This window comes from Silurus meridionalis, chromosome 10 (assembly GCF_014805685.1).
Source record: "Silurus meridionalis isolate SWU-2019-XX chromosome 10, ASM1480568v1, whole genome shotgun sequence".
Taxonomy (NCBI): domain Eukaryota; kingdom Metazoa; phylum Chordata; class Actinopteri; order Siluriformes; family Siluridae; genus Silurus; species Silurus meridionalis.
The window spans coordinates 22,206,651-22,230,043 of NC_060893.1; the positions used below are offsets into that span (position 1 = coordinate 22,206,651).

General features: G+C 40.4%; 1 pseudogene; it reads left to right on the top strand.

The window, feature by feature from the left end:
• The first annotated feature begins 19,441 nt into the window (after positions 1-19,441).
• Positions 19,442-20,687, top strand: LOC124392049 (annotated as a pseudogene).
• Positions 20,688-23,393: the final 2,706 nt, after the last annotated feature.

Genomic DNA, 23,393 nt, shown 5'->3' on the forward strand with positions numbered 1-23,393 from the left:
GTGTGTGTGTGTGTGTGTGTGTGTGTGTGTGTGTGTGTGTGTGTGTGTATATCTGTTCAGTGTATACATAATATACGCTTTTGCATGTGTGTGAGTTTGTAACTCTATGCATGTCTGTGTGTTTAATTTCTGTCTGAATGAGTGGATACGTTTAGATTTATGTTTATGTGTGTGTGTGTTAAGTGGATCAGTAATGAAAAAACTCTGCGCTGGGAGATTCCTGCTGTTTCTGGACTGATCCAGCAGTAAACATGCTGCATTCTGCTTTACGTCAATATTTATTGCTAAACTTGCCTCGAAAGAATGTTGAATGACTTATTAAAATGCAATCTGCGTTTTTGGAAAAAATTAAATTTCGCTTTATTTAAAGTTTTAGCACGCTATCGCCATGGCAATGGATGTTTTGGCACAGGATATTTTTTCAGCTTGTATATATTTGCAATGACAGAGCATTTTGTTGTTCTTGTCATTAAGATTGGATAAAAAAAATAAAAATAAAATGGGAAAAGCCTGAACCTAAAATGGCAAATCGTTTTATGAACAAATGCACCACTGAGACTAATTGGAGTGAAATGTTAAGGGAAAAGCTAGAGAGAGGCAATTTTGCATTTTCAGGATCCTTGAGTTTAGAAATGAAATCATTATGTAAAATGTTTAAGTGTAAAATTGTCTGGGTCTGCAGAAAAAAAAATTCCTACTGAATGACACAACATGGACTCTTCGTTCCGAAGACCATTAAATGAAGGGTAAACTAATAATACAGTATTAAGCTTGATTATCCCATTAAAATAGAACCTCTAAAGAGATATACCTGTTCCCAAAGTTGATGTGTTGGAAGCAGGAAAAATGGGCAGGAGTATGGCACTTTTTACAGTTGACATTGTCTCAAAGCAGCTTTACAAAGATAAAGCACAAAGTTATAAGGTTGTTTAACAGAATGTGTACGTTTATTGCCTATAAGTTTGTTCCTTATATTTGTTTATCCCTGATGAACAAGCCAGTGGTGACTGTGGCATGGAAAATATCTCTCAGATGGTATGAGGAAGAAACCTCGAGAGGAACCAGACTAGAAAGGGAACCCATCCTCATCTGGGTGGCACCGAATGGTCCATATCAACTGCGTTGCCTCACTTTTGCATTATCAATTGCAGTTCCTTACTTTACATACCCTACACAAATTGTATACTAAAGTTTTAATCTTTAATTATTACCTTATTATATTATTTTTCTAGTTTTTATATATTTTTTTAATATTTTGAGAGCACCAGCACAGCATGACAAATTCCTTGTACATGCAACCCATGATACTTGGCAAAAAAAAGATGATTCAGATTCTGATTCTAGGACCTACCAAACGTGGTCCAATTAATGAAGACCTGAAATTCAGCAATCACATGAGGGGTAAAGACTAGCTTGTGTAGAGCTTCTATATTATAAACAGTAACAATAAATACTGTATTGGAGTCAATACACACAGTGCATCCAAGTTTGTTGCATATGTAGCTGCAGAGTGGTCAAAGTGCCCATGCTGGCCCCAGTACACCATCAAAAGCTCCTACAATGGGCATACAACCATCAGAACTGGACCGATGGAAGAATGGTGGACTGGTCTGATTCATCAAGGATTTTTTGACCTCATGTAGACAACCACAAGCACCAGAACTCAACTGATGAAAGAAGTCTGATGCATAATGGTTTCTTTGACATCATGTAGATAACCACAAGCATCAGAACTCGACTGATGGAAGAAGGTGAACTGGTGTGATGCATCAAGCTTTCTTTGACGTCATGTCAAAGAAACTTACCTGCGAAGAGATGGCCCCAGGATGCATTATGAGAAAACATCAAGCCGTGCAATTTTTTCAGGGAATGCTTTCATCGATGTGAGTTTGACACTACCTGAACACTGAGATGACGTAACACCCAGATCTACCTGAAAACGGTCATTAATCTCCTGACAGAATTTCTCGTTGAGGACAAATAGTGTTTTCCCCCACCACAGTGAAAACATTTTCACCATATTGTCAGGGGAACAGGTGGTATTCTCAGCTTGTTTTTAGGATACATTTGTTGCAAGGTCTGGACATGCTATTTTTATTTCCATGGAGTTTTCTACTGTAAAATGATCTCACTGTTTTTCATACATTATTCAGAATCCATTAAACGGCCTATAAATGGTTTCTCGTTGCAACTCTCTTCGAAGTGGGAGGCAGGGGTAAACAAATGTGATGTGTGTTTAATAGAACGACATCACTTTGGGTAATGTTTGTGAGCAGGTCATTGTTATGTCTTCATGTAGGAAAGCAAACACAAACAGTATATTCCTCATAGGAACTTTAATAACTAATAACTGTAAGGAAAAAGTAGCATCACATGCGTTCACAAGTACAACATTCTTCTTCTACTTCCCTCTTTCCTCTCATGTAAATCTCTAATCTCTAATCTCTAAATGCAAATGTGCGTGCGCTGTTGAAACCAAGAGACTCTGCCTTCAGAACAGGGGACAAGGCGGCCTTAAAAACAGCAAGGGCCAAACTGTCTCGTGCTATCAGAGATCCACGACCACTTCCAGGACAGTGGAGACACCCGGCGCATGTGGCAGGGCATCCAGGCGATCACGAATTACAAGACCACATCACCTGCTTGTGACCTTGACGCCTCCCTCCCAGATGCGCTGAACGACTTCTACGCCCGGTTTGAGGTACAGAACAATGTGGTGGCGAGGAAGACCATCCCTCCTCCCACTGACCAGGTGCTCTGTCTAACCACAGCTGAAGTGAGGAAAACTCTATGCAGAGTTAACCCACGGAAGTCTGCTGGACCTGACAAAATTCCTGGCAGAGTGCTCAGGGAATGTGCAGAACAACTAGCAGATGTCTTCACTGACATCTTCAACATCTCCCTGAGCAGTAACGTTGTTCCCACGTGCCTCAAGACAACGACCATCGTTCCTGTGCCAAAGAAATCGACTGTCTCCTGCCTCAATGACTATCGTCCCGTCGCGCTCACTCCCATCGTGATGAAGTGCTTGAGAGGCTCGTCATGAGGCACATCAAGACACAGCTTCCACCTCCCTGGACCCCATGCAGTTTGCGTATCGTCCAAACCGTTCCACGGACGATGCTATCTCCACAACCCTCCACCTGGCCCTCACCCACCTGGATAACAAGGACTCGTATGTACGAATGCTGTTCATTGATTTCAGCTCAGCATTCAACACAATCATTCCTCAGCACCTGATCGAGAAGCTGAACCTTCTGGGCCTGAACACCTCTCTCTGCAACTGGATCCTGGATTTCCTGACTGGGAGACCTCAGGCAGTCCGGATCGAGAACAGCATCTCCAGCACCACCACACTGAGCACTGGAGCCCCTCAGGGCTGTGTGCTCAGTCCACTGCTGTTCACTCTGCTGACTCACGACTGTGCACCAACGCACAGCTCGAATCATATCATCAAGTTTGCTGATGACACGACCGTGGTGGGTCTAATCAGCAGATACGATGAGTCAGCATATAGAGAAGAGGTGCAACGGTTAACTGCCTGGTGTGGAGCAAACAACCTGTCTCTGAACGTGGACAAAACGAAAGAGATGGTTGTGGACTTCAGGCGAGCTCAGAGCGACCAATCTCCACTGATTATCGATGGATCCTCTGTGGAGATCGTCAAGAGCACCAAATTCCTTGGTGTTCATCTGGCGGACAAACTCACCTGGTCACTTAACACCAGCTCCATCACCAAGAAAGCCCAGCAGCGTCTCTACTTCCTGAGAAGGCTGAGGAAAGCCTATCTCCCTCCCCCCATCCTGTCCATGTTCTACAGAGGGGCCATTGAGAGCATCCTGAGCAGCTGCATCACTGCCTGGTTTGGGAATTGCACCGTCTCGGATCGCAAGACCCTACAGAGGATAGTGAGGACAGCTGAGAAGATCATCGGAGTCTCTCTCCCCTCTATCAAGGACATTTACACCACACGCTGCATCCGCAAAGCACACAGCATTGTGGACGATCACACACACCCCTCACACACATACTTCACCCTCCTACCATCAGGAAAACGGTTCCGAAGCATTCGGGCCGTCACAACAAGACTGTGTAACAGTTTCTTTCCACAAGCCATCAGGCTTCTCAATACAAAGAACTGAACAGAACTCACACACACGCACTTACACACACACACACACACACACTCACTCTGTGTGTTACTGAACTGTACAACCTGGACTAAACACAATCATCACTCATCTCGATCCACTCCACCACCATTTATCTATTTATTATTATTTATACTCGCACCTTGTATTCAGTATAATGTTTACATGCTGTTTTTGCACCTTTTATACTACAGTATAATAACCCAGCCATTAGGGAGGCACAAGCCAGTGCATTCTTAGTGCCGGTCCCAAGCCCGGGTAAATGGGGAGGGTTGCGTTAGGAAGGGCATCCAGCGTAAAACATGTGCCAAATCAAATATGCGGATCACAAATGAGAATTTCATACCGGATCGGTCGATGCCCGGGTTAACAACGACCGCCACAGGTATCGTTAGCCGACAGGGTACCGGTGGAAATTGGGCTACTGTTGGCCGAAGGAGGAAAAGGAGAGGAGGAAGACGTCTACAGAGACGGCAGGGGAAGGAGCAGTGTAGGAGAGTGGAGGTTAGGGTTGGTACTTTAAATGTTGGTACTATGACTGGCAAAGGTAGAGAAGTAGCTGATATGATGGAGAGGAGAAAGGTAGATATGCTGTGTGTTCAGGAGACCAAGTGGAAAGGGAGTAAGGCCAGGAACATTGGAGGTGGATTTAAACTGTTTTATCATGGTGTGGATGGAAAGAGAAATGGTGTAGGGGTGATTCTGAAGGAAGAGTACAGTAAGAGTGTAGTGGAGGTGAAGAGAGTTTCTGATAGGGTGATGATCGTGAAGGTGGAAGTTGAAGGATGATGATAAATGTCATCAGTGCCTATGCTCCACAAGTTGGCTGTGAGATGGAGGAGAAGGAAAGATTCTGGAGTGAATTAGATGAAGTGGTAGATGGTGTACCTAGGAAAGAACGGTTGGTGATTGGGGCGGACTTTAATGGGCATGTAGGTGAAGGGAACAGAGGTGACGAGGAGGTGATGGGTAGGTATGGTTTTAAGGAGAGGAATGTGGAAGGGCAGATGGTGGTAGATTTTGCTAAAAGGATGGAAATGGCAGTGGTGAACACTTATTTTAAGAAGAAGGAGGATCATAGGGTGACGTATAAGAGTGGAGGAAGGTGCACACAGGTGGACTATGTGCTATGCAGGAGATGCAACCTGAAGGAGATTGGCGACTGTAAGGTGTTGGCAGGGGACAGTGTAGCTAGACAGCATAGGATGGTGGTCTGTAGGATGGTTTTGGAGGCAAAAAGAAGGGAGGAGAGTGAGGACTGAAAGAAGAATAAGATGGTGGAAACTGAAGGAGGAAGAGTGTAGTGTGAGGTTCAGGGAAGAGGTCAGAGAGGCTCAGTGGTGTTAAGGAGGTGTTGGATGATTGGGCAACTACTGCAGGAGTGATGAGGAGGCAGCTAGAAAAGTACTTGGTGTGACATCTGGAAATAGAAAGGAAGACAAGGAGACGTGGTGGTGGAATGAGGAAGTGCAGGAGAGCATAAGGAGAAAGAGGTTGGCAAAACAGAAGTGGGATAGACAGAGTGATGAGAAAAGTAGGCAGGAGTACAAGGAGATGCGGCAGCAGGCTAAGAGGATGTGGCGAAAGCCAAGGAAAAGGCATATGAGGAGCTGTATGAGAGGTTGGACACTAAGGAAGGAGAAAAGGATTTGTACCGATTGGCCAGGCAGAGGGACCGAGCTGGAAAGGATGTACTGCAAGTTAGAGCAGTAAAGGATGGAGAGGAAATGTGTTGACTAGTGAGGAGAGTGTGTTGAGAAGGTGGAGGGAGTATTTTGAGCAGCTGATGAATGAGGAAAATCAGAGAGAGAGAAGGTTGGATGATGTGGAGTTGGTGAAGCAGGATGTAGATAGGATTAGTAAGGAGGAAGTGAGAGCAGCGATTAAGAGGATGAAGAGTGGAAAGTCGGTTGGACCAGATGACATACCGGTAGAAGCGTGGAGATGTTTAGGAGAGATGGCAGTGGGTTTTGACCAGATTGTTTAACAGGATTTTGGAAGGTGAGAAGATGCCTGAGGAATGGAGAAGAGTGTGCTGGTACCGATCTTTAAGCATAAAGGAGATGTGCAGACCTGCAGTAACTACAGGGGTATTAAGTTGATCAGTCACACCATGAAGTTATGGGAAAGAGTAGTGGAAGCCAGGCTGAGAGAAGAGGTGACCATCTGTGAGCAACAGTATGGTTTCATGCCGAGGAAGAGCACCACAGATGCCTTATTTGCTTTGAGAATGTTGATGGAGAAGTATAGAGAAGGACAGAAGGAATTGCATTGTGTATTTGTGGATTTAGAGAAGGCGTACGACAGGGTGCCAAGAGAGGAGTTGTGGTATTGTATGAGGAAGTCAGGTGTGTCAGAGCAGTATGTGAGGGTGGTGCAGGACATGTATGAGGACAGTGTGACGGCAGTGAAGTGTGCAGTAGGTATGACAGACTGGTTTAGGGTGAAGGTTGGACTGCATCAAGGATCGCCCTGAGCCCTTTCCTGTTTGCAGTGGTGATGGACAGGTTGACGGACGAGGTCAGACAGGAGTCTCCTGGACTATGATGTTTGCGGATGATATTGTGATTTGTTGTGAGAGTAGGGAGCAGGTTGAGAAGAGCCTGGAGAGGTGGAGATATGCGCTGGAGAGAAGGGGAATGAAACTCAGTAGGAGTAAGACAGAATACATGTGTGTGAATGAGAGGGAGGGCAGTGGAGTGGTGCGGTTGCAGGAGAAGAGCTTGGAAGGTGGAGGACTTCAGGTACCTGGGGTCAACAGTGCAAAGTAATGGAGAGTGTGTTAGAGAAGTAAAGAAAAGAGTGCAGGCAGGGTGGAGTGGGTGGAGAAGAGTGACAGGAGTGATTTGTGATAGTAGGGTATCTGCAAAATTGAAAGGGAAAGTTTATAGGACTGTGGTGAGACCTGCGATGTTGTATGGTTTAGAGACAGTGGCATTGAGTAAAAGACAGGAGGTGGAGCTGGAGGTAGCAGAGCTGAAGATGTTGAGGTTTTCGTTGGGAGTGACGAGGATGGATAAAATTAGAAATGAGTTTATTAGAGGGACAGCGCATGTAGGATGTTTTGGTGACAAGGTGAGGGAGGCGAGATTGAGATGGTTTGGACATGTGCAGAGGAGGGACATGAATTATATTGGTAGGAGAATGCTGAGGATGGAGCCACCAGGTAGGAGGAAAAGAGGAAGGCCAAGAAGGAGGTTCATGGATGTGGTAAGGGAAGACATGCAGGTAGTTGGTGTAAAAGAGGCAGATGTAGAGGACAGGGTGGTATGGAGACGGATGATCCGCTGTGGCGACCCCTAATGGGAGCAGCCGAAAGAAGAAGAAGAAGAAGAAGAAGAAGAAGTCAGACCTCCACAAGAGCTTTTATTTTGAACTAATTAGCCCAGATGAAACTCTCTTCACCTCCACTACACTCTCACTGTACTCTTCCTTCAGAATCACCCTGACACCATTTCTCTTTCCATCCACACCATGATAAAACAGTTTAAATCCACCTCCAATGTTCCTGGCCTTACTCCCTTTCCACTTGGTCTCCTGAACACACAGCATATCTACCTTTCTCCTCTCCATCATATCAGCTATCTCTCTCCCTTTCCCCGTCATAGTACCGACATTTAAAGTACCAACCCTAACCTCCACTCTCCTACACTGCTCCTTTTCCTGCTGTCTCTGTAGACGTCTTCCTCCTCTCCTTCTCCTCCTTCGGCCAACAGTAGCCCAATTTCCACCGGTACCCTGTCGGCTAACGATACCTGTGGCGGTCGTTGTTAACCCGGGCATCGACCGATCCGGTATGAAATTCTCATTTGTGATCCGCATATTTGATTTGGCACGTTTTACGCTGGATGCCCTTCCTAACGCAACCCTCCCCATTTACCCGGGCTTGGGACCGGCACTAAGAGTGCACTGGCTTGTGCCTCCCTAATGGCTGGGTTTGTGGAGGTCTGACAAAGTCATTAAATATTTGCAATGACGGACCACCCTGAGTCACGCTGAGTACATTACACTTAATCGGCAGGAAACAAAAACTACATCCTCACAAGACCGGCATGCCTTCTTGCAATAAAAAAAACCCAGAGTAACGAGCAACTAGGAGACCCAACAACTGTTCCAGCATGGTAATGCACAAAGCCAGCTCAATGAAAATATTCTTGTTAAGTTGGAGTGGAAGATCTCCTGACATAGAGCTCTAAACCATATTGAACATCTTCAGGATGAATGCAAACACTGACTGCACCTCACTGGATAAGGCTCTGATTTACTGATTGGAAGGTTAGGGTTTTTATCGCCAAGATGCCCTTCATGGGCCGCTGAGCGAGGCCCTTAACCCTATGTGCACCAGGGGTGGTGTATCCTGTGCTTTGACACCGGCTTTGTAAAAAAAAAAATCTCTGGTATATGTAAAGAAAATAATTTCACTATACTGTAATTTACTTTGTGAATGAATCTGCACAAATCTCCACAAACACACTCCGATGGGTACTATAAGAGCACACAGGGACTAAATGTGGAATGGGATGTTCAAAAAGCACATACAATTCTATGGTCAGGTGTCCACAACCTTTTGTTCATATAGTGTATATTTTTATATTTATTTGATGGCTGGAAGAGAATACTATTCAGGAAAAAAATCTATTGTAAACACACACTCACACAGATACACACACACACACACACACACACACACACACACACACACACACACACACACACACACACACACTCACCCACACACCTTTATTTGAATGTGTAATATGAAATATGAATGTCTTGTAAATAAAAGTACAAAAAACACTTGCCAAAAACTGGCCTACTGAATGATGCATGGAGAACGTTCTGACCAAATTTGGCCCAAATGCCAGCAATGCTCTTGCGCCAACAATGGGTCGAGTTTGTGCCAAATTTGAAAGTATGTTTATGGTTCTTTTGACTCGTGTTTAAACTAGAATGTCTTGGTCAAAACATACAAAATGAATGAATTAAAACATCCAAAATTGGCATCGTTTTGCTTAAATGATTTCAAAACATTTTGCTTTCTCGTAGTGTTTACATTCTACTTATGTAGAAGAAAGAAGGAAAGAAAGAAAGAAAGAAAGAAAGAAAGAAAGAAAGAAAGAAAGAAAGAAAGAAAGAAAGAAGCTGCTCAGTTATATTATTTATATCAGTGTAAGTGTCTGCCAAATGCAATAAATGTGATGAAGAGAAAGAAAGAAAGCACTATTTATTTATTTTTACACACAGCACGTCACACACTCAGTCTAAAAATCCAAAATGTTGTGGAACAGCTATTAAACAAGTTTTTTTCTTGTTAGCATTTATTGTATATTATAGTGGCTATTAAAAAGAAACCACACACTTACCCCACCCATATCTGGCCATCTTATTAAGAAAGTGCAAACTCCTCTGTCCTGCTAAGGGTCAGTATATTATATCCAATGCATACATGCTGTAAGAATTTCTAGAAGAATCGAAAAAACAGCACCAACATGAATAAGAATATAACAGACAGGTGCTAGAGTGTGTATTCATTGCTGGTTTGTTTCTTCCAGTAAGCACTAGAGGGGTGGTGGGATTAATGTTTTTCAATTGATTAAGTTAAGAAGTTAATTTGGACACTCGACCGCAAACTTGTGGAAGACACCTAACAAAAGTGGTTTGATGAGTGATTGTTCTCTGTCTGGATTTAAACAAAGCCTAGTATTGTTGCTCCTGCTTCTTAAATCACTCAAATGTGATCTGGGGTTGAATCAGATGAGGGGCAGGTAGAACCCAGGTAAGCTCACTCAGCTGTATGACAAAATTCCTTCACTTTCGAGTTTCAACACTGTGGCTTTGGGAAGAAATAAGAGCCAAGCCCTTCATTTATAAATAGGTATCTGCGTACCCTTACTGGCACACATATCATCATAGAGATTTCTTTGTGTACAGGGGTTTTGTCATACTCAAACAGGTTTGGGTTTCCTAGATGAGGTAAATGGAAAATTCCATGCTACCACAATCAAAGACAACTGTGTGCCTCTAATTTTGTGGTAACAGTTGGCTGAAAAAAGTCAAGTGTTCCAGTGGGTTTATTCATTAAGTGTATTGTATCAACAATAATGTTAGCGCTATCAAACGGTTTTGAGACTAACGGCGCAAACTGGTGCTATTCTGACCATGTGAAACTCTGCATGAAACTAAACAAATCTGGCATTGAGATGTTTAATACGACATACGTTTACATGCATTGAGTCGTTCGATTGTAACTTTCGACGGGCTCAAACACCGAAAATGACGAAACCATTTGGCAACTTGAGCATAATGATCGTAAGTAAACAATCCACATGATCTAATTCCCGCACCCACGCTACTCGCCAGATTTGGCTCTTTCACCCTCTTCCCGAAGATGAAGTTTGGGCTCAAAGGTCGACATTTTGACAAGGTTGCAGAGATCCGAAGAAGACTTCCAGCACATTGTAGTGCAAAGGGACTATTTTGAAGGTGATAGTATTTATTTATCTACATTGAAACACTTTCTTGTAAACAGAGCGAGTCTCGAAACATTTTGTAAACGGTGCTGAAGTCTTATGGTTTAGTTGTCAGTAATAATAAAGTTGTCATCATTTCATTGTTAAAAATAAAACAATATTTTTTTCATATTATCATAAATAAAAAGGAACGAATGATTTCGCAAAATGGAGTCGAGTAAAAAGTATGCTATTCGACTTGATTCGACAAAATGTAGTAAAGTTAAAGTAAAAAGTCTCTGGAACAAGAAACACTCCAGATCTCAACCCCATCGAAAATCTTTGGATGGAGTTGAAAATCCGTGTTGCCCAGCGACAGCCCCAAAACATCAATGCTCTAGAGGAGATCTGCATGGAGGAATGGGCCAAACTACCAGCAACAGTGTGTAACAACCTTGTGGAGACTTACAGAAAACGTTTGATCTCTGTCATTGCCAACAAAGAGTATTGAGATGAACTTGTTATTGACCAAATACTTATTTATATATCCACCATAATTTGGCAAAAAATTATTAAAATATCAGACAATGTGATTTTCTGGATTTTTTTTCTCATTTTGTCTCTTATAGTTGAAGTGTACCTATGATGAAAAGTACAGGCCTTTTTCATCTTTTTAAAATTGGTGGCTGACTAAATACTTTTTTTCCCCCTACTGTATGTATGTATGTATGTATGTATGTATGTATATACAGTGTATATATATATATACACTGTATATACATACATACATACATACATACATACACAGCGGGTAAAATAATTATTGAACATGTCACCCTTTTTTTTCCAGCAGATGTTGGTAACAACCCATGCAGTCCATGCATACAAAGAAATCCAACCGTACATGTCCATAAATTAAGTTATGTTTAATATTGTGAAATGACACAGGAAAAATTATTTAACACAAGGAAAGGGAGGTGGAAAAACACATGGAAAGCCAATACACCAGCTGAGTAAATAGAAAGAAGTCCTGCCCTGTGTCAGTGCAAATTAATATCAGCTGGTTTAGTCCCAACTGATTGCCTGTATAAAGGTCCCATTACCAAGGTGTCAAACAAGAAACATTTTATGATGGGTAAAAGCAAAGAGCTCTCTCAAGACCTTCACAACCTTATTGTTGCAAAACATACTAAAGGAAATGGTTACAGAAGGATTTCAAAACGTCTGAATGTTCCAGTAAACACTGTCAGGGCCATAATCCAGAAGTGGAAAGAACATAATTATAATATAATAGTCTCTCAATATTACTTCTATAGCTGTGACCCATAATATGTTGATTGTAATGTATCTGAATCTCATTTCAAATTTTTCCTTGGTAACTACAGGATGTTCCACATTATCAAAAGCTAAAAAAAATGTGCTGTTTAAGAAAAATATAGAAAAAGAACAATACCTTAAACAAAACATACTAAAGTAAAAGTAAAATGACAGATTTTAAAAACTACTTTGAAAAGTAGAAGTAGTAAATTGTAATGTTTAATGTTATTATAATCCAAATTAATTTTTGTAGACATACAGTAATCCCCCACTTTACCGCGGTTTAAATCCCGTGCCCTAGGTTTGTCACGGAATCACATTTGCCACATAACTAATTTGTTTGTCTGATATTCTCGGTCTTTTGCGGATTTCACCTAGACCAAAAAACTTAAAGGGAATTGTTTTTATAAAGTTTTATGTTGAAATTATGAAATTTACTAATAAAAATACAATTATTCATTCTAAAATAAAGTAAAATGTTAATACAGTACAGTACTGTATACATAAACTAGCATTTTTGGGGTGGCGTCAGTTTATCTCGGTGTTACTTTCCAAAACCACCCACGATAAACGAAAAAAAAAAGCGATAAATGTGGGATTACTGTATTTCAATAGGATCTTCTAAAGTGCATGAACATGTCCTCCTGCCATCTAGTGGTTTATATAACGATCATCAAACCAGTAAGGCTATCAATTCCCATTAATAATTACATAAACCATACACACGATGTTGCTGCAATCACCAGATCTAAACTATTTTTTCCGATTTATTGATTCATGGTGATTATTGTAATCCTATAGAAAAATGGGGAATATACTATTTTAAAGACTCTAAAAATGTGATCTGATATTTAAATGTAAAATTTGATATAATAAATACAATGGATATGATTCAATACACTATATGGGCAAAAGAATTAGGAGACCTGACTTTTCCAGCCACTTGTGGTTTTGCCACGAACTGTTACCACAAAGTTGGAGGCAGCAGGGTAGTAGGCAGTAGGAGAGCCAAACCTGTTCTAGCCTGACAATGCCCCTATGCAAATCTATCTTCATGGTTCTTGAGTTGAACCTCCACAACAAGTAACCTCATGGATCATTGGGCTGTTCATTTGGAACCGTTATTAGCTGCAGGAAGTGGTTTCCAATTTAAATTGAAGAGATCTCCACCAGATGTTGGGCATCAGGTTGGATCATGCAGATCCGGAGAGCAGGATCACTCAAGTGTTTATCGGTGAACTTTACTAACTAGTTACTAACCTCAACAATAATATAACTATACTGACCAGACAGTTGTTGTCATAAGGAACATGGGCTCCTTATGTCATATCCATAACATGTATTATATATATTATTTAACATTTATTATATATATATATATATATATATATATATATATATATATACTGTAGTTATACTTTATACACTTATTATACAACCTATACTTTATATTTGTATTTATTCATATTTACATGTTGGACAGTCATAACAAGCATTTCACTACAAGTCGTATTCTGTATCAATGTGTTTGTGATGTATAGGATCTAATAAAATAAATAAATAAATATTAAATTATTTGTTTGTTTATTTATTGTTAGTTAGTTAGTTATTTCTATAAAGCTGATTTGTGAAAATTATTAATATACACTGTAGGAGCCATAGACAGATTTACGTTTCTATTTGAACATTGTTATTTATAATTTACATTTTATTTAAATTAATTCTTTATTTAGAATGTTTTTTTGTTTGTTATTTTATTTTATTTATTTTTTGAGTGTGTGCCCTCTATAGGTTGGGGAGGGAATAAAGGGTATAAAGGTGTGACAAGGCGAGGCTGAGGCTGAGGCGGGGCCTGTACTTACGCACACCATCATTGACCGTAACACACAAGACTCCTTAATACTACCAAAGACAAGATTATATTTGTACTTTTTCCTTTGTTTAAATATCACCAGTTTACTTTACGTTGAGCTCCACTCATATACATATAAAATGTAATCAAAAATCATGAGCCAAAACCCAAAGCTATAAACCTGTATGACGAGACATACTGCTTGATCTGGTCCGTAGAATCGGACCAGATAGTAGTTATACTGAGAGGAATACTTCAGCAGCAAGATGTCGTGGAAATACTGCCACACTCCTGCAAAACACACACACACACACAAACACACACACACACCAGTGTAAATAAGCCACATAATACAGCATATTATATTCAAAATTATCAAAAGTATTTAAGTCAAGTCAAGAATCTTTTATTGTCATTTCAACCATATATAGCTGACGCAGTACACAGTGAAATGACCAACGTTCCCCCTGAACCCTTGTGCTACATACAACAATCACAGAATCAGTATAGTAAGTGTCCTCACCACATAAAGTGCATGTGTGCAACCTGGTGCAAACAGTGCAAAGACAACACAAATTTTTCAGCTGTGTGTCAATCTTTCCTTTAAAGATTACCACAAAGTTGTACACAAAGTGACCCTAATCATAAGTAAGCAAGTAAAAGCATTTGCAATTTTGCGATCCGGTGCTTGGGAAGCTTCTTGCATGCTGTGGAACAGACTTTGCCATGACAGAGAGCGTGAGTGGTTAAATCTGATTCCATTTTCAAATCCTCATCGACTTATTTGCATTCGTCACGGGGTGTTAAATAAAAATGCATTTTTCAAACGTTGTTTCAATGCTTCAAAAGCATCAAAAAAGTCATGAATCAACATTTTGCTACAGTAGCCTTTGGCTCAGAATGCATTTCGAAATACGCAATGAAATTTGCAACAAAAATATCACATGGCGTTATGTGGGACCCCTAATGGAAGAAGCCGAAAGAAGAAGAAGAAAAAGAAAAAAAGATTTGTTATTGGTTTTGTTATTACTTCATTAAATTACCTTTTTTCAATACATAACATTATTTTGTTTAGTTATTTATTCCGATAGGGAAAGTATGTTTGCAGCATACTCGCACAGACATTTACCAATTCACAATGATTAAAAATATCAAATTAAATAATAATTTAATTTAATGCTGATAGCTGACCATCAGTTATCACTAGCAGAAGAAGATTTAAAGAATTGAATTTCTTTGGTGTATAAAAGATCATGCTTCGGCTTCTCCCATTAGGGGTCTCCACAGCGGATCATCCGTCTCGCATGCGGCTCGCGGGTTGGCCACCCCTTGTCTATTTAGTGTAATCTAATGCCTTCTAGATATTCTGAGTGTGTCCTGGTAAAGGGTCCTGCTGCCTTCCCAGTACATCACACACACACACACACACACACACACACACACACACACACACACACACACACTCACTCATATTGTCTTGTAATTAGCACTTTATATTGTAATATATATTGTACATATATATATGCACAAACATCACACAAACACACGTGTAAACATTATAACATTATGAGTGGTGAAGTGAATAACACTGATTATCTCTTCGTCATGGCACCTGTTATTGGGTGGATATATTAGTCAGCAAGTGAACATTTCGTCAACAAACTTGATGTGTTAGAAGCCGGATTATTGGGCAAGCATAAGGATTTGAGTGAGTTTGACAAATTGTGATGGCTAGACCACTGGATCAGAGCAGAAGAAGTTAATGCTATTAATGCTCGATGGGTCAGGAAAGTTTTTGCAGCAAAAAGGGGGACCAACACAATATTAGTGAGCTGGTCATAATGATATGACTCATCGGTGTAGATTGGCTGAAGATCACAAACACAATCACTGTAGTATTTTATTGGAATCCACATATGATTGTATCTTATGACTAAAGGTCGTACGGTATAAATATATAAATATAATTTATATGGATATAAAATGGTATTTACTTTTACATGTGGCAGATGCCCTTATCCAGATTCATTTATATTTATCTCATTCATACAACTGTTGAGCCATGGGGTTAAGAACCTTGCTCAGGGGTTAGGGAATGACAGATTGGTGTGGCTGGTATTTAAACTCATTACCAATGGTCAATGTCTTAACCATTAAGCTACAACCGTCCCTGCTATAAAGAAGTGAGAGAGTTTAAATACCAGTTCAATACTTTCCCAATTATACAGTCATGTCAGGTGATGATGATGATAATGATATACCCCAACATATATGAGTTAAGTTTGGATCAGAGTTTTCCAGCAGTTATAATAAAAATAAGGCTGAAATACAGTCGCCATGACAAGGACTTTACATGTTATTTGGACTTGACTGAACTGGTTTACTGTATAATGAGAAAATTGCCAATACAACAACTGTTGCCTGTTCCCAGTCAAGTGCAGTGCCAGTAATACAGAAAAAATGTTCTGGGGAATGTAAAAAGATGAGACATTTCCCCTATGAGAGATGGCTGAATTGTAATCGATGGTGATGATCCTACAAACGCTTGGGGAAGTCTCAATGAAACACACGAGTCAACTTTCAAAGAGAAATTCCAAAACTTTATTGTCTCACACATGAAGATGTACTTCCAAAGAGAAGGAGAGGAAGGGGGGTGGGCTGCCAGGTGTGTGTGTGTGTGTGTGTGTGTGTGTGTGTGTGTGTGTGTGTGTGTGTGAACAGAAGAGACAGTTAGAAGAGACAACTCCACAAGGTTATGCTGAGCATGCAAAAGATTAACCTAAAACAGAAACACAGGAACCACTGTGTGTGTACGAGCAAAGTAACACATGCCACAAAAAAGTGGTTCAGGGTATGTTCAACAGAAGCATACAAAAAGGTTATTCTAGGTCAGCACACAAAAATAATTACTATAACTTGTAATGACAACAAGATGCATATTAACATATTGTGAGAACATAGAGTTGGGCATTAGGGCCGTGGACCCGACCGCGGTTAGTTACTGCTGATACACATAGCATGGACCTGCTGTGTGCTGACGAGCCGTCCAGTTGGCGTATTGCCAGAACATGTTGTTGTGTGAGTGAGCCTGGGTGGGTATCCCTGCCCTAAGGCTGACGCAAAGGAGAAGAATGACCGGTCACTAGTTGTGTCACTTCCCTGGATTGATGAGAAGTTGTTTTTTTGTTTTTTTATATTTTAACAAGAAAGAAAGCATTGCTCATCAACTAATAGTGACCTTTGGTGTCCAAAGTTACGATTTTTTATCATGAAGCCTGGGTTATTCTGGGAAAAATTATCTTTATTCCCAGTCCCTGAAGTTGGTAAATAGTCAGAGTTACATTTGTTCCACATGCTTTCGATTTTGTAATACAATTGATTAAGTTCTCTCTCTCTCTCTCTCTCTCTCTCTCTCTCTCTCTCTCTCTCTCTCTAGGGTTAGGGTTAGGGTTAGGGTCTATATATATATATATATATATATATATATATATATATACACACACCCACACTATATATTTCCAAAAGTATTTGAGGTGCAGGGGTGGAGTGACCTGGGCATTCCAATTCATCCAAAAGGTGTTAAGTATGGATAAGTTCAGAGCTCTACAGCAGGCTACTCAAGATCTTCTGTTAGGATGTGGGTAGTTTGAGGAAGGACTCAAATGCAGGATGCCGCAGGGCTAAGATGAAAAACAGTTTTTAATTAAAGAAGAGGCAGGGGGAAAAAACACAGGGCAAACTACTCAAAATCCAAGCGCCAAACCGAGTCCGAAAAAGTAGTCCAAAATCCGATAGCAGGCAGACAGGGCAATGGGGCAAAGGCAAAAACAATGTAAAATAAACATATAAATATGAATATAATTAAATATAATTATATTATATTAATATATATTAAATATAAATTTTATGCATAATAATTTTTTCTTTCTTGTTTTCATGTTATCATGACTCAATTTTCTTGTGACCTTGACATAAACTTTGTATCCTCATGATCAGCACTTTTTTGTTTACTTTTTCGGTGTATTTGGCACAAGAACATTTTCTACAGATGGCATCATCACAGCATCATAGATGATTGGTTTCGCTGTTACTTTGATCAGTGACTCACTGAAAGTGATATAGCTCTGTGTCTGCCAGTTAAACACATAACACTGTCAGGTTTCAGACACCAAAGTGTACTCCATGATATACACCAGAAGCCTGCACAATGCTTTAGATTTTCTTGCGATACAATATAGAATATATGCAAAATATAGAAAATAATATTTTTATAAATATAGAACTAATCAAATGAATGCAATACACTTTTTATTATATTTATTGTCTTAAATTGGCCCAAATTGAATTCATTAAATAAATGGAAAAATTTAATAATTTCGTTAGACCACATTTGGGTAATACAGGTCTGTGTGTCTGTGTGTGTGTGTGTGTGTGTGTGTGTGTGTGTGTGTGTGTGTGTGTGTACTTCAAGGCTCTTCAAGACCTACCTCTTTCTGAAACACTAAAAAATCTGCCACAAATGGACATTCGGTGCAACCCAGATGAGGATGGGTTCCCTCTTGAGTCTGGTTCCTCTCAAGGTTTCTTCCTTATGCCATCTCGGGGAGTTTATCATTGCTACAGTCGCCACCGGCTCACTCATCAGGGACAAACTTACTTATAAGGAAAATATTCACATCACCACATTATCTGTGTAAAGCTGCTTTTAGACAATGTTCATTGTTAAAAGCGCTATACAAATAAAAATGAATTGAATTGAATTGAAGTATATTAAGTAACTGAAAATGAAACAAACACGAGTTCAGGTACAGATGATCTTTCATGTTTGGAACTGTACAATATTAAGGAGACAGACCGAAGAGTTATTTGGCTCACACCGGAAGTGTCAGGAGTCAAACTTAAAATGGAGTTAGACACTGGATCGGACTTATCGGTCATTTCAGCAGCTGAATACCAGCGACTGTTCTCAAAAATATTTGTAGTGCAGTGATATTAAAGACCAATACTGGTGAAAAAGTGTCTCCAAACAGAAAACTACAAGTAATTGTAAAGTACAAAGGAAATCAGCAGCAATTGTACTTGTATGTGTTAGAAAACGGAGGGCATGCATTGTTCGGATATGAGTGGCTGAGGAAAATACCTCTAGACTGGCACACTATAAAAAAACTGGATGTGTCCCAGCAAGTCACAGACAAAGAGACACAAAAGGCCCTAGTGCAAATTATAGAAAATGCAAAATCTGTGTTTCAGAAAGGAATAGAAACACTTAAGGGAATAAAAGCGAATCTGAAGTTAGTAGAAGACACTTTTTCAAAATTCTTTAAAGCTCACCCAGTCCCGTATGCAATTCGTCCCAAGGTGGAGGCAGAGCTGGATAATTTGGAAAAAATGGAAATTCTAACAAAGGTTGAATGGAGTAAATGGGCAACACCCATAGTTACAGTGATCAAAAAGGGCAAAGCAGGAGATGTATGTATTTAAAGGGGATTTTAAAGTGACCATTAATCCAGCGCTTCATGCAGTACATTATCCCCTGCCACGCATTGAAGACATTTTTGCATCCTTGTCCGGTGGAGAACACTTCTCAAATATTGACCTGGCTCAAGCATACCTACCAGTACAACCGTCTTGTTTTTGGAAATGCCTCTGCCCCTGCTTTGTGGCAGAGAGCGATGGATCAGGTGTTGCAGGGTATCGCAGGAACGCAGTGTTACCTGGATGATATCATTGTAACGGGGAAGGATGATACAGATCACCTCCGAAACTTGCAACGGGCGATGGATCCAGCTGACATGTTTCAAACCTTAATCGTGGGTCAGTTTCCTGTGACAAATGCTGCTATTCAGAGAGAAACCCGCAATGACCCGACAGTGTCTAAGGTCTATGATATTACAGTATGTGGGTGGCCGACAGAAGGGAACTCACTGTATCTGGCATTTGCAGCAAGAAGAGAACAGCTTTCTGTGTGTCAAGGAATGCTAATGTGTGGCTTACGAGTTGTCATTCCCTCCAAATTGCGCAGTAAGATGTTGGACACACTGCATGAAGGACATTTGGGCACTGTCAAAATGAAAAACCTTGCCCGCAGTTACATGTGGTGGCTGGGAATCGACAAGCAGATTGAAGATCTGGCAAAGGCTTGTCCAGGATGTCAAAGGACCCAGAACTCTCCACCATTAGCTCCTTTGCATCCTCGGGAATGGCCGTCAACACCGTGGCAAAGAGTGCATGTCGACTTTGCTGGTCCATTCAAGGACTCCATGTTCTGGATCGCCGTGGACGCGCATTCTAAGTGGCTTGAAGTTGTTCTAATGAAGACAACCACATCCGAAAAGACTAAGATCAATACTCTCCAGAAACAGGCTGCCAGAACAGATATGCACGGATAATGGATGACAGTTCGTCTCAGGCGAGTTTCAGAAATTCATGAAGCTGAACGGAGTCAAGCACATTCCGTCCGCACCATACCATCCTGCCACTAATGACTTGGCCGAAAGGTTTGTACAAACCTTCAAGAAAGCAATAAATGCAATGGGCAATGACACCATCTCACTCCAACACAAAATAGACAACTTCCTTTTCATGTACAGAAATGCAACACCAGCGATAATTTTCTTGAAGAGGAATTTAGGATCTCGCTTGGATCTTATCAAACCTGATGTTCGACGAGATGTGGAAAACAAACAGTTTGTGCACATGAACGATAGACAAGCAAGTAACTTCCAAGTAGGACAAGCAGTTTTAGCACATGACTACAGACTGAAAAAATGGCAGCCAGGTACCATCACCACCAGAACTGGTCCCTTGATGTACACAGTAAAGGTTGGTGACAACACATGGAGACGGCATGCAGATCAGCTGGTGAATCGTCAGGCAAAATCCTCACTGTTACCTGTTCCTGAATGGCAAGGTCAATGATGCTGTTGAGACTGCCCCTCTTACCTCGGTTACCATGAAGGATTCTGAACCGCACAATGATAATCCAGATGAGACGGTTCCAGTTACACCTGGACCGCACCGGGGTTCGCAGAGACGTTACACTGAGAGATGTAGAAAACCTCCCCAGATGCTTGATTTGTAATGTGTTGTAGTTGGCAAGTTGTTCAGGTTTATTGTGATTGTTATGCAGTGAGTTGTAGTTGTGCATTTCTTGTTTCTTGGGTGATTAATCTAAAGGGGAAGGAATGTGTATATGTACTATTGGGTATCAGCATTCTGTGATAAGCCTGCCCTCTAGTGGTGACTTATGTAGTGCTGTATTAGTTGTGCAGTTCTAAATAAAGACTATGTGAGTTAACTGTTCTACTTATTTCAGCAGACTTCAACAAATGTCTTCATTCCTTCCATCTTTCATTCATTCACTCTATCGATATGTGGAATTGTAAGGATTTTCTCCTTTTAAGAAAAATTCTTGAAGCTGGAAGCAAAAGAGTCAATAGCATTAGCCGCTAATCAGGCTAAATCAGGCTAATCTCGCAGCTAAATGTTATTGTTATGGATTTTTTCAACTTTTTATTTCACTGCAAGTTGTATCCTGCATATAACTATGTATATTCTATGACAAGTAGAAAATCTTGAATCATGAATCCAGTACTAATATGTGTACATTACACCCCTAATATATACAATATATGGACAAAAGTATTGACCTTGACCTTACTTGACCTTACTTGACCTTTCCTGCCATATGTGGTTCTTCTCCAAAATGTAACCACAAAGCTGGAGACACACAAATGTAAAAGACGTCTTTGGATATCTGGAATAACCTGTTCCAGCATGTCTATGCCCCTGTGCACAAATCAAGCTCCATATAGATATGGTTTATATGGTTTGGAGAGGAAGATCTTGAGTGGCACCTTTGGGATGCATTGCAGCATCTAGGGTTAGTGTAGGGTTACTGTATATATATATATATATATATATATATATATATATATATATATATATATATATATATATATATATATATGTGTGTGTGTGTGTGTGTGTGTGTGTGTGTGTGTGTGTGTGTGTGCGTTTGTGTGTGTAGTCAACAAAGGTGGCAAAAGTACACACATCCTTCACTTAATTAGTGAAGCTAAATGTTTTCTGGTAAAAGTTGAAGTACTGCCTAGTTTGGGCTCTCACATGTACTTGAATAAAAAGTAGCCATTACTACTACCTGTTTTAGTTTATACATTATATTAATATTAGGGCTGTCAAGCGATTAAAATATTGAATCACAAAGTAATCGCATATTTCTATCTGTTCTAAATTTACCCTTTTAATACTCACACTAACAACATGGACATGAAAATACATCAATGCTAGAAGCACAGCCAGCATCTCTAGGCAGTTTGAGACATGTCCTGGCAAATGGCCTTAGCGTTTTCTTTTAGGGGGGCTCTGAGAGCCAGGTCCACCGTCCGGAAGAGCTCTTAAATTTGGCCACCGGAGGCACCTCCCACATCCAGCTCATGCACCAGGTCAGCCTGATACACCTGCAATGCTACCTCAGTATTTCAGAGAGATTCTCAGAGGAAGAGAGGTGGAGATCCATGCCTTTGTCACAGGGGGAAGAAACTGCTGAAAGGCATGCTTCCGAAGCTTGTGAGCGAGAGTCTGGTCCAGAAATTAACATTCAATTCACGGGCAACAACTCTGGTGGACATTCCTGCAGTCAGCATGCGAATTGCACGCTCCCTCAAAACTTGCCTCATCTGTGGCATTGTGCTGTGTGATAAAACTGCACATTATAGAGTGGTCTTTTATTGTGGCCAGCCTGAGGCACACCTGTGCAATAATCATGCTGTTTAATCAGCGTCTTGATCTGACATTGACATTTGACATTCCTGATCACCTGATCATCATCTTTTCTCTGCTTCTCTGCGGACTTTTTCCGAAAAGCTAGACATAGTGAGGAGAGGTCGGTTAACCCCGAAGCTAGCTAGGGTGTCTCAGCCTGCTGAGTTTGTTCTCCACTTCCAGACCGGTGAATACAAGCGGTACCACTGGATTACAGCCTCTGTATTTTATTTACATATTTAATGTTTTTGTCATGCTATTAGACAAATATTGATTCTGAACTTCTCCAGATGTTGTAGGTGCACAGTTTCGGTTGTAGTGTAGAGGTTTGGAGTCTTAACTGGGTTTCTTACTTTAGTAAAATGGTTTTCACTCCATATGTGAAATGCATCTCTCTCTGTAATGCCACATGTTGTTATATTGCCTTTTAGTATAGTATTGATGGTTTCTATAATCGCGACGTGATAGTGGTGGCAATAAGAGGTGGATTAAGTCGGTTAAGTCCCCACTGAAGGCCCAGGTACCAAATGCACAGCCCCGTCACTGATATATATATATATATATACATATATAAACCTTTAGTAAAACTAAGCTTTAATAAATTACATTTTGTTTTTAAATAAATGAATATTTAAATAAACACTTTATTGACAGTTGCATGATTTCTCATGGCTGTCCAGGTCTAATTTAGAGGTTCCACAGCAATGGTAATTAATATTTAAACTCTTTTGTTTAAATTAGACAAACAATATCAGCAAAATGCACTATTAAAAAAAGAAAAGAATTTTAAAAGGGGGGGAAAAAAAGCAAAACTGAGCTCAGCATCCCACAGTGACACAT